The sequence below is a fragment of the Henckelia pumila genome, chromosome 3, assembly GCF_033568475.1.
Source record: "Henckelia pumila isolate YLH828 chromosome 3, ASM3356847v2, whole genome shotgun sequence".
NCBI lineage: Eukaryota > Viridiplantae > Streptophyta > Magnoliopsida > Lamiales > Gesneriaceae > Henckelia > Henckelia pumila.
Genome location: NC_133122.1, coordinates 189,373,712 through 189,383,913, shown reverse-complemented (window position 1 = coordinate 189,383,913; position 10,202 = coordinate 189,373,712). Strand labels below are relative to the sequence as shown.

Sequence of the window (10,202 nt, the reverse complement as noted above, 5' to 3'; positions counted from 1 at the left end):
ATGCAATTGGATAATCAATTTGCAAAATTTCTAGAGATTTTCAAGAAACTGCATATTAACATACCTTTTGCAGATGCTTTAGCTCAGATGTCGAGATATGCAAAGTTTCTGAAAGACTTGCTGAAAAATAAAAAGAAGCTGAATGATCTTACGCAAGTCACAATGAAGAAAGAGTGCTCGGCGGTGTTGCAAAAGAAGCTTCCAACAAAATCTCAGGATCCAGGGAGTTTTTCTATACCCTGTCATATTGGAAGTTTGTCTTTTGAGAATGTGTTGTGTGATCTTGGGTCGAGCATTAATTTAATGCCTTATTCTATTGCTCGAAAATTAGGAGTTGAAAATATAGAACCTGCTGCTATCTCTCTTAAATTTGCTGATGGTTCTATTAAATATCCGAGAGGGATCGTAGAGAATGTCCTAGTCAAGATAGAACACTTTATATATCCTGTAGATTTTGTTATTCTTGACATGGATGAGGACTGTGAGGTTCCACTGATTTTAGGGCGTCCTTTTCTTGCTGCTAGTAGAGCCTTAGTTGATGTTGAGAAGGGAGAGTTGGTTCTGAGATTGAACGATGAACAAGTAGTTTTTACTATGTCTAAGTCGGCTACTGAGAGCCCAATTTTGAAATCTTGTTCTGCTATTCGTTTGGTTGATGAGATGCATGATGTTGGTGCATGTCTGCAGGTGCAGTTGTCTGCAGGAATTAATCCCTTGCACAAGTTCTTTAATGATGTAGCATGCAAGTGCAGGACTGATTCGAGTTTTTCATAGACAGTGGATAAACCACCTTGAATTTCGCCACTCAAAGAGGAGTATAGTCGGGCTATAGACTATAAATTTAGCGCTGACTGGGTGGCAACCCAGTGTTTTTGTTTTTTTTATTATGTTTTTGGTTTTTATTTTTGTTTTTATTTGATTATTGTTTCTTTCCCATGCCAGTTGGTCGTGCCCGCCGATAATCTAGACTGCTGATACCGTCCCAGAGGATACTGTCAAGAAGGAAGAGAATGCATCGAAAACCAAGGGAGTGTTATTTTTGTTTTCATTGTGTTTTTGTTTGTCTTGCATTCTGTTTATTGTTCTGAAGCATTGAGAGCAATGCTTTGGATAAGTATGGGGGGGTAGACTAGTTTGTCGCATTTGTGTGTTTGTTTTGCATCCGTTGTGTTTCGTATTTGTTTGCATATAGTGTGTTTTTGTTATTGTTTGCATTGCATGGGTCGGATGAGTCATAATAGCCAATGATGATGAAGTTTATTTGAAAAAATTGATTTTTGAAATTTTTTTTTTTTTTTTTGCTCTTGACTTGACATGAGAAACTGTAGGTTGAACCGTGAATATTTTTAAGTACTAATGTTAGACCAGTGAATTGTAGCGAAAGATTTGATGAAGTTTCTATCTGTTTGACCATTGCACGGCAATAGGTGGTTTGTGGATCTTGATTGTGTTCTATGAATTTTGATGAGGCTCTAGTTTATACTTATGATCTTGGGCGCACCTAGAAAAAATTTATATACAATTCCATCCGGGCCTTGAAAGGATTAAAATCCTATAAAAAAAAATTAAATTTAAGGCTAAGTATGCGGATTCAATGGGATTGATGCTCCATCCGGGCTATAGACGAGGGGATTAGAAAGAAAAAATAGAATGATTTTTCGTATCCTAGCCAGTTATAGCTAAGTCAGCGGGTAATTATTGGGGCTAATGCAATACCGGGTGCAAAATCCGGAGGTGTGTAATTCATTATCTCAAGGGAGGTGGGTATGTCTAGAGATCGTTGGAATGAATGGACACTTGAAAAGTGAAACTTGCACTGATTTGTCATATGTCGCTAAGCAGATTTGAGACGAATTCGGTCTAAGTTGCATGAAACTGGAATGACATTTCACACACACACGTTCACGTTAAACCGAAGGTGTATTATGAAAAGTTGAGAGCATGTCTGTGTTTTTTATTTTGTGATTGAACTTCTCGGAGGCTTTGCACATTTATGAATCATCCTTACTTATGTTTTTGTTTGCATTTTGTTTTTGCATGTCTTGCTCGAGGGCGAGCAAGAGTTAAGTATGGGGGTGTTGATAAGTGCAGTATGTATGCATTAGTTTGTGATATTTTTATATATATTTTTGTGTGCATTCATATTATTTTTATGTGTTTTTATGTGTTTTAGTTCCTGTGTGTGTATTTCACTTCCCCGGTTAATTTTGTAGGAAATTAGATTTTTAAAGAGCGAATAACAGAGCCGCCTTGATAGAAAAATCAAATTTCATTTTTGAGAGATTCAAATCAGATCTCCACCGTTCAAAATAAATTTCAAGATGTTTTGAAGCTGCTGTTCAAATTTCAGGTCAATTCGACGGCTAGATCTTAAAATATGAATTTTTCAAAATCATCGCTCGGAGCAGTTGGAATGTTGCGCTGATGGTGAGTGTTGTAGCGCGTTAGCTCTTGATTTTGGCGTAGAAAGAGTGCTAACGCGCTTAAAACAAGGTGATTGGCGCATGAGGGAGTGCTAACGCGCAAGAGAAGATGAGAATAGCTAAAACTAGCGCTAACAAGGAGGAATGAAGCGCGATAGCGCGTAGAGTTGTGCTGAAGAGAAGAGATCAAGCGCGATAGCGCTGAGGAGAAAGCTATCGCGCATGTTCAGAAAATAAATAACGCGCGCGCGCAGAAGAAAATTCCAGAGATTTGTGAGAAGAACGCGCGCGGGCGAGCTTCAACTGCGCGCGCGCGAGAGAGGAAGTCTGAGTCACTGTTTTATATAACTGCGCGCGCGCGAGGACTCCAAGGTGCACGCGCGCGTGTCGACGGGCCAGAAAATTCCAAAAATTATATTTCAACTAGAAAATTAATTTTTAAGGCTTTCCAAACACTATAAATAGGAGTTTTTATTATTTTACAAGTGTTCCAGAATTTTAGAGGAGATTTCGAGAGGCGGCTACGGCACAGGCTTGGGAGATTTTTCTCTTCTCTTCTCTTTTATTTTATTTTATTTGTCAATTCATGATTAAAACTTGGTTTTGAATTATGAATTGTGAGTAGTTTTTCTTTTTTCGATCAAGGCCACGTGATTGGGCCAGACAATTTATGTAGAAAACTCGTTTGTTTATTTGAGATTTTTAGACTTGATTTGATTTTATTAATTATCGAATTTATATTTGTCTTACAAATTTCTTGGCCAGTTATTTGTTTGCTTGTTAATCGATTCCAAGTCGACAGAAGAGGTCTCGATTTTGATCACTTCGATAATCAACATAGTGTAAAACTGACTAGAAATAGAATTCGATTTCATTATGCGGTTTAGGTTTTTACTGAATTTTCACATAAATTTATGCATTCAAATTTGATTAGAATTACGAAAGATTAGTTCATCAATATTTGAATAGGTTTGATTGTTCTAGAAATAGTTCTTCGAACAAATTAGGAAAATTCCCATAAATTTAGATTAAGTCTGATATCTTAGATCGATTGCTTGTTGCATGAATTGTCTGGTACCTACGTGTGTCCTTGATCGAACTTTTCCCAAATTTTAAGTAATCCAAAGTTTTCTGCTGCGTTTTTATTTAATTTAATTTTATTTGCAATTTTATTCATTAGTTTAAAATCTGAAATCATCCTTTTTCATTAGTCTAGATTAAGTAGAAATAAATAGATTTTGGTAATCATTTTTATACAGTCCCTGTGGGTTCGACACTTGGACCTTTGTCCACTATATTATTACTTGACCTGGTACGCTTGCCAGTTGAATTTATTCATACCGATTAACGCGGTCAAACATCAACCCTACAAGTGATCGGGTTGATTTCACTTCTTGTACTTAATTTCTCTCATCTTTTTTGATAAACCTGAAATGGAGAAATTACAGCTGGGTTAGTGTAACGCCCAGAAATTCGTCACGTAAATTCACATGCATAACTAAGGGATTTTATAATTTTATAATAATGTGAAAATGTGTTAAATTGTTTTTATGAGTGATTATTTAAATTAATTGATTTATTTGCATGTTTTAAATATTATTTCGGCATTTAAATCTGTATGATGTGATTTATGAATTTATTTAAGAAAGTTTATTTTATGATCGCGTAGGCGGGACCGTGGACGGACGAGATGTTGTTTTCACCCAAAATGTTTTATGAGATTTTTAAGAGCCTTAAAATATTATTTTAAGATATAATTTGAAGAAAATTATGGTATTTATATATATATTTATTTATGTGCTAGTTTTTATCCAAAATAAGTTATTTTAATTACTTTTATTAACCTTTAAAAATCTCCTATTTTATTATTTCGAGATTATTAAGTTTTTAGCAAATTATCATGTATTTATTTTAAAGTTTAAATTATAATATTTATCTATCCTAATTATTTATTAACTAATTAACCTAGTTTATCCTAAGATCTTCTACCTTAATCCTCCTACCCATTACCCTACGTAAATTCACCCCTAAGCCGCCTCCAAAAGAAACCTTCAGCCTCCACTCTCACTCACCACACACTTTCACGTAAGTTTGAAGAAAAGTTTGGAGATTCGATGTCTCGATCGTCCCGGTGCGTCGATACGTGTTATTATCAATTTTTGGATCAAGCAATCATCGAGGCACGTTTGATTCCCTTCTTGAACATCATTTAAATCATATACACTGTTTTTCTAACCATGAATGATCTGTTAATGTATGATTTTTTTCAGATTTGCAAGATATTTTTCATAATTCATGCATAACTCACGTTTTTCACGTATGATGGCTCGGTTTGGCATGTTTCTTATCCTTGGATTGATCGAGTCTGCTGCCACTTCGGTCTTGGGTCTAGTAGGGTCCCTTAGGGTCTTTTTGGCATGATGGTTCAGTCCTAAGAGTGGTTGGTCGTGGCTAGAACCCTGCTGGTGCATGGGTGACGGGCTGCACAGATTTTGGAGGATGAAGGGATCGGGTTCAGCATACGGTGGGTTTTTGCTGAGCCAAGCTTGGTCCTAAGGTTGCGTTGGGACCTTGGGTTGGTCCATGGGTCGGAGCTCCGGCCATTGGCGGCCGGAGCTGGGCAGAAAGGGGTAGAGTTGTGGTCTGTGCAGATCGCACAACCTGCATGGTTTAAGGGATGTTCGGGTTCAGCCCTAGTGTGGTTTTGGCTGGGCCAGGGTTGGTCTGTTAGAACCGGCAGGACCCTGGGGTGGTCCTGCCGGCGGCGCTCCGGCCGGGGGTGGCCGGAGCAGGGCAGTAACAAGGAGGTAAGGGGCTGTTGTCGTGAGGGTTAGGTGAGGGAGATGGGGTACTGTTTGGTTTCCTTTTCCTTAGGTTTAAGTGGGCCGGGCTCGGGTTTTGGGTCCGGGTTGGGTCTAAATTGATGGGTCAAATTATTTTTTTAGTTCGGGTTTAGATTATTAATTATTTTGGGCTTGTGTATTTTATTTTAATTAATTAAGAGTTTAAGTTAATAAATTAATGGGTTGGGCTTGATTAATTAATTAATTGGACTAAATTAATGGGCTTTAATAATTATAGAGGTGAGCCCACTAATTTGTCATGGACCGTGTGATCCATGAGAATTATTGGGCCAAGTTGAGTCGGGTTTAATAATTTTATCGGCATAGTTTATAATTAATGGTTAAATAATATTTTTATTAATTAAATTTTAAGTTAATTAGTTAATGGGCTTAAATTATGTTTTAAGCAAGCTCATTAGTTTCTCATGGGCCTGAGGGCCCATGAAGCTTAATGGGCCAGGTCAGGTTGGGCTTTTGAGTTTTTGAGTCAGTCTAAGAATTTATGGGTTTAAGTTAAGTGGTCAGCAGCTCGAACAAGTCATTGGAAAAATAAACGTCCGTAAATATATATTTAATTCATGCATGCATTTTTGTTAGATATATAAGTATGATTTTAAAGAAAATAAATTAAATATATATTTACGGACAAATTTTCATGAAATAAATAAATAAACAGAATTTTTATGTTCATGCATCATGTAAAAATTTTTATGATAACTTTAAATGCATGTTAAGAAAAATATATTTTTATTGAAGTTGAAGTGAAGGTGGAAAGTGATGTGGTTGGAGGCCGGGATACCTGGGCCCGGTGACCTTTCCTAATGATGTATAAGTATGATGAGCTTATGGATCCAGCTGAGAGGGCTGGTGAAGTGGCAGCACAGAGGTGGAAACCCCACCGCCGCGTACGTTGGTTTATAGATTGATCAATCGTTTAGTATGATGCCACCGACATGGATACGACCTGTTGAGAACTAAGAAATCATGATAAGTTATTTTATGAGATTTATTAAGTATGATGATACATGTTTAGCATTATGATAAATCAGTATAATTATTTTATTTCATGTCTATATGCATATAATTTTAAGATCATGCACGTATATTTATTCACGTATTTTATATGATGTGTGCTTGTGTGTGTTTTCATTTTGTTATGTAAGGATAGAACGTGCTGAGCCTCTAGGCTCACTAGATTTAAATGGTGCAGGTGAGCAGAATGTTAATGAAGTTAATGTGTTTTCGAATGGCGGCGAGGGCGTATGAGTATCCAGGCGGCTAGAACCCGTGACCATTGCTCTAAGATGAATTTTATGTTGAGACTAGAACATTTATTTCCGCATATGTTTTATTATTATAGATTTTTCAGTATATGCATGAATTTTAGATTTAAGTATTTATTTTCTAAGTTTTCCTGAATTTTTGTGAAAAAAATATTATTTAGGAATTTTATTATGACATTCTTATAAATTATTATTTAGTAATTAATTTTAAGTATTTGATTGCATGCGTGTACTTTTATTGTATCCTTTGTGTATTTGTATTTTAAATTAAGTAAAGTTATTTTTATGTATGATATATATATGTATGGGCATATATATATTTATATTCATTATTTTATTATCAGAGAGTTTTGTAAAAAAAAAAAAAAAAAAAATTCAGTAGGAGTTTTAGGATGTTTCAGTTAGTATCAATCTTAGATTTGCCTTTGTCAGTGTGGGGCCTAAGATTGATCTCTTTCTCTTTTACCCCAGAGGCAGAGGGTTGACTTGATGAGTTATTAGCGCTTGTTTCTTGAGTATTAGAATCCTCAACATATTATTTTACAACCGGTGGCTGTATTTCTTGTTTTTGAGAAACCAGTGGTTTTTCTATGGCACACATAATTGGCCCTTGAATAGCAGCCCATAGTTGAGTTTGAGCTTGCATACATCCTGTGATTCGATTGGATACTTTGATCCGATCAGCTTGTTGTAACCTGCCCTCCATATCGGCACTTATGACAAGCTGGTTGAACTCGGTTTGAAGCAACCCAAGGTGTTCCCTGAGATGCTTCTGCATTTTCATGATGGAATCTACGTCACTGCCTTTCATCTCTTGTTAAGAACTCAGCAAGAATATTTTCATGAGATTTAATAATAATAATATCAAAAATATAATTTTGACATAAAGCTTGCCATCTTAATAACCTAGCCTTCTCAGATTTAGATTCAATCTTATTCCTTAGGAAAGCTTTTACCTGAGTGTTATCAACCTTCAAAGTGAATTTTTTAGCAAGTAAAAATAATGACCATTTGAAAGCCCTTTTAACTGCATAAAATTCCTTTTCGTTGATATGCCATCTGATAGCCTCAGATTCTGAAAAAAGACCGCTACAGTATCTGCATAGTATTTCTCCATCCGAAGTGATCTTAGTAAGAATTGTTGTCCACCATTCGTCACTGGCATCTGTAAATAACAACAGATCATCTTCATCCACGGGTATAGCCATTTTAGGGAGATTCTTACATATCTCCTTTAATTGGTTCACCCCTTTAGTATGTTCATCGGTCCATATAAACCTTGCATCTTTTTTTAACAAAGGACTAAACACCTTTCTATACATTGTCAGATTGTTTATGAACATCCCTGCAAAATTAACTACTCCTAGAAAACTTTGGAGTTGTTTTACATCTTTGAGTTTATCTGAAAAATTCTTTACCTTTTCCACAATATGAGGTTGTAGAATTATTCCAGTTTCATCAATCTCAATTCCAAGGAATTCAATTTTCCTTGTTGCTATGACTGCTTTCTTTTTAGATAAAACCAGTCATTCTTGTTTACAAATTTTAGAAAAAATCTCTAAATGTTTAATATGTTCATCTATGTTTTTTGATGTTATAAAAATATCATCAATATAAACAAACATGAAGTTGAAATAATCTTTAAAAAGATTATCCATCTTTCTTTGAAATATTTGGGGTGCATTAGCCAATCCCAGATTAAGAATGACAGAATCATCTTCGAGTTCGATTCGAGTTTTTATAGTTTTTACAAAAAAAAATGAAAGCAAATTAGCCGCTGCGCATTTCATTTCAAACAGTGGCAGAGGCCAGAACATATCCATTACCAACTATGCGTTAGAAAGAAAAGATTGAAACTTTTCGAAAACATTTGATATGAAAACTTGTAAATGATTACAGATTTTCGAAAAACAAAACAGGAAGCAAAAAAAAAACTAATAGTAACCTTTCGTTTTGCGCTAAATGCAAATGTTTTATCGGATTTTGTTGAGAACTTAATTAAAAGTAGACTAAACAATGATCACTGAACCTTTAATAATCTTTGCTTTATGAATAATATGAACCTGAGAATTTGTTTCCATCCTATAGAAAAACATGATAATGCATCCGGCATTTGTGTGGTATGATCAACTTTTACTAACCATAGAAAAGTTCCACTGACGGTTTCTTCACGTGCAAAAGATCATATAGCCTTAAATATAGGTTTTGTTCAATGTCCACAGCCAATTATATAGCAAAGTTGAAGAAAATCAAACATAAATTACCGATAACAAATCTTGTTAAATGTTTAGAAACCCTATGATTTTGTTGAGAGGATGGTAGCAGCTGTAAACAACAATTCTTTACCGATACATATTAAATCCAAGCTCCTGTAAGAACATAGATTTGTTACAAATTAATAGGAGAAGAGAAACAATATGAGCTGACTCGATATCTGTACAGGTTCGACTCCAGCAGGAAGATAGTATGTTGTGATAAGTTATTAACTTAACACCGACTAGTGATATCATAAAGGTATTCCAGAAAACCAATGAAATATGATGCAAAGACAGAACTCATAGGAGCTGAAGCACAACATGTGTTCCTCTCTTTTAGTTCAATAACAGAGTCCAAAAGTAGGATTTTATTTGATTAGTTAATATCAATTGTATCATACATATATACTACGGCCTGGATTTGTAAAAATACCGCAAATTTCATAGTTCATTCCTATGTTCAAACAAATCCACCACCATTGCCAAAAAAAATTAACCTGAAAATATGTGCAAATTCAAAATCAAATCTAAATATCTAATGCATCGCATAGTCAAAAAAATTAATGTCTCCTTCCTAGAATCTGGATTTCAGCACACAGGTTTGGAACATATAAATTCTTGATCGAGTATTCTTACATAATTCCCCGAAAGCTATCAAAAAAATTAAGGCAAAACATCAAATGACAGAGAAAGTGTTCAAGTCAAAACGAGCATTTCAGTTTTCCCGCAATGACTGATACTCAAGAAGAAACTTGGAAAGGTCGGTCCAATACCAAATTCCTGATTAAAAACTGACAAATAAAAATCGTACCTGGATGCACCAACCAAAGATAATTTAGTCTTGAGAAATCCCAGTAACTGATCTCTGGTCTCGCCATTCGACTCGGCGGTAATCAAACCCAGAACCACATGAATCGACAGCGGGGAGAATACAAGATTGGAGTCCTTTGCTTCGAGTTATAGACGATTTAACAAACAACTCATATGCATTGAAAGGGCGGCATAATCTGGAATGACAAAACAAACACTTCGAGTCGCGCACAGAATTTGGAATAACTTCGTATCCAAGCTAAAATACAAATAATTGAACGAAGATATCTAATAAACGAGAAGGGCAGTCACCTGGTGTATATCCAGCCGCGAACATGGCTTCGAGTCTAGTCGGCCTCCTAACTCGAGATTCAAGGCCTATTCGAACCTACAGGTTATGGGATTGGTGGAGGAGGGTCGAGCGACTCATTCACAACGTCGTTCGGTGTCGAGTACTATGGTTCGCAGAAACGGTATCGGAACGGAACGTAAGGAACCTTGACGAAGTTCCAATGCTTGAAGGTAGATGCTTTGGCTCGGCGTTTTCCGTGATGAGAACGGCGATTTAACGGCGGAACGGGCGATAGA

General features: G+C 35.8%; 1 long non-coding RNA gene across 1 annotated transcript; it reads right to left on the bottom strand.

Moving 5' to 3' along the window:
* Positions 1 to 8,706: 8,706 nt before the first annotated feature.
* Positions 8,707 to 10,202, bottom strand: LOC140893562 (uncharacterized). The gene is made up of 3 exons (XR_012153202.1): positions 9,927 to 10,202; positions 9,616 to 9,811; positions 8,707 to 8,918 (listed from the first exon to the last, which is right to left on the bottom strand). It is a non-coding gene; the product is annotated as an uncharacterized lncRNA (long non-coding RNA).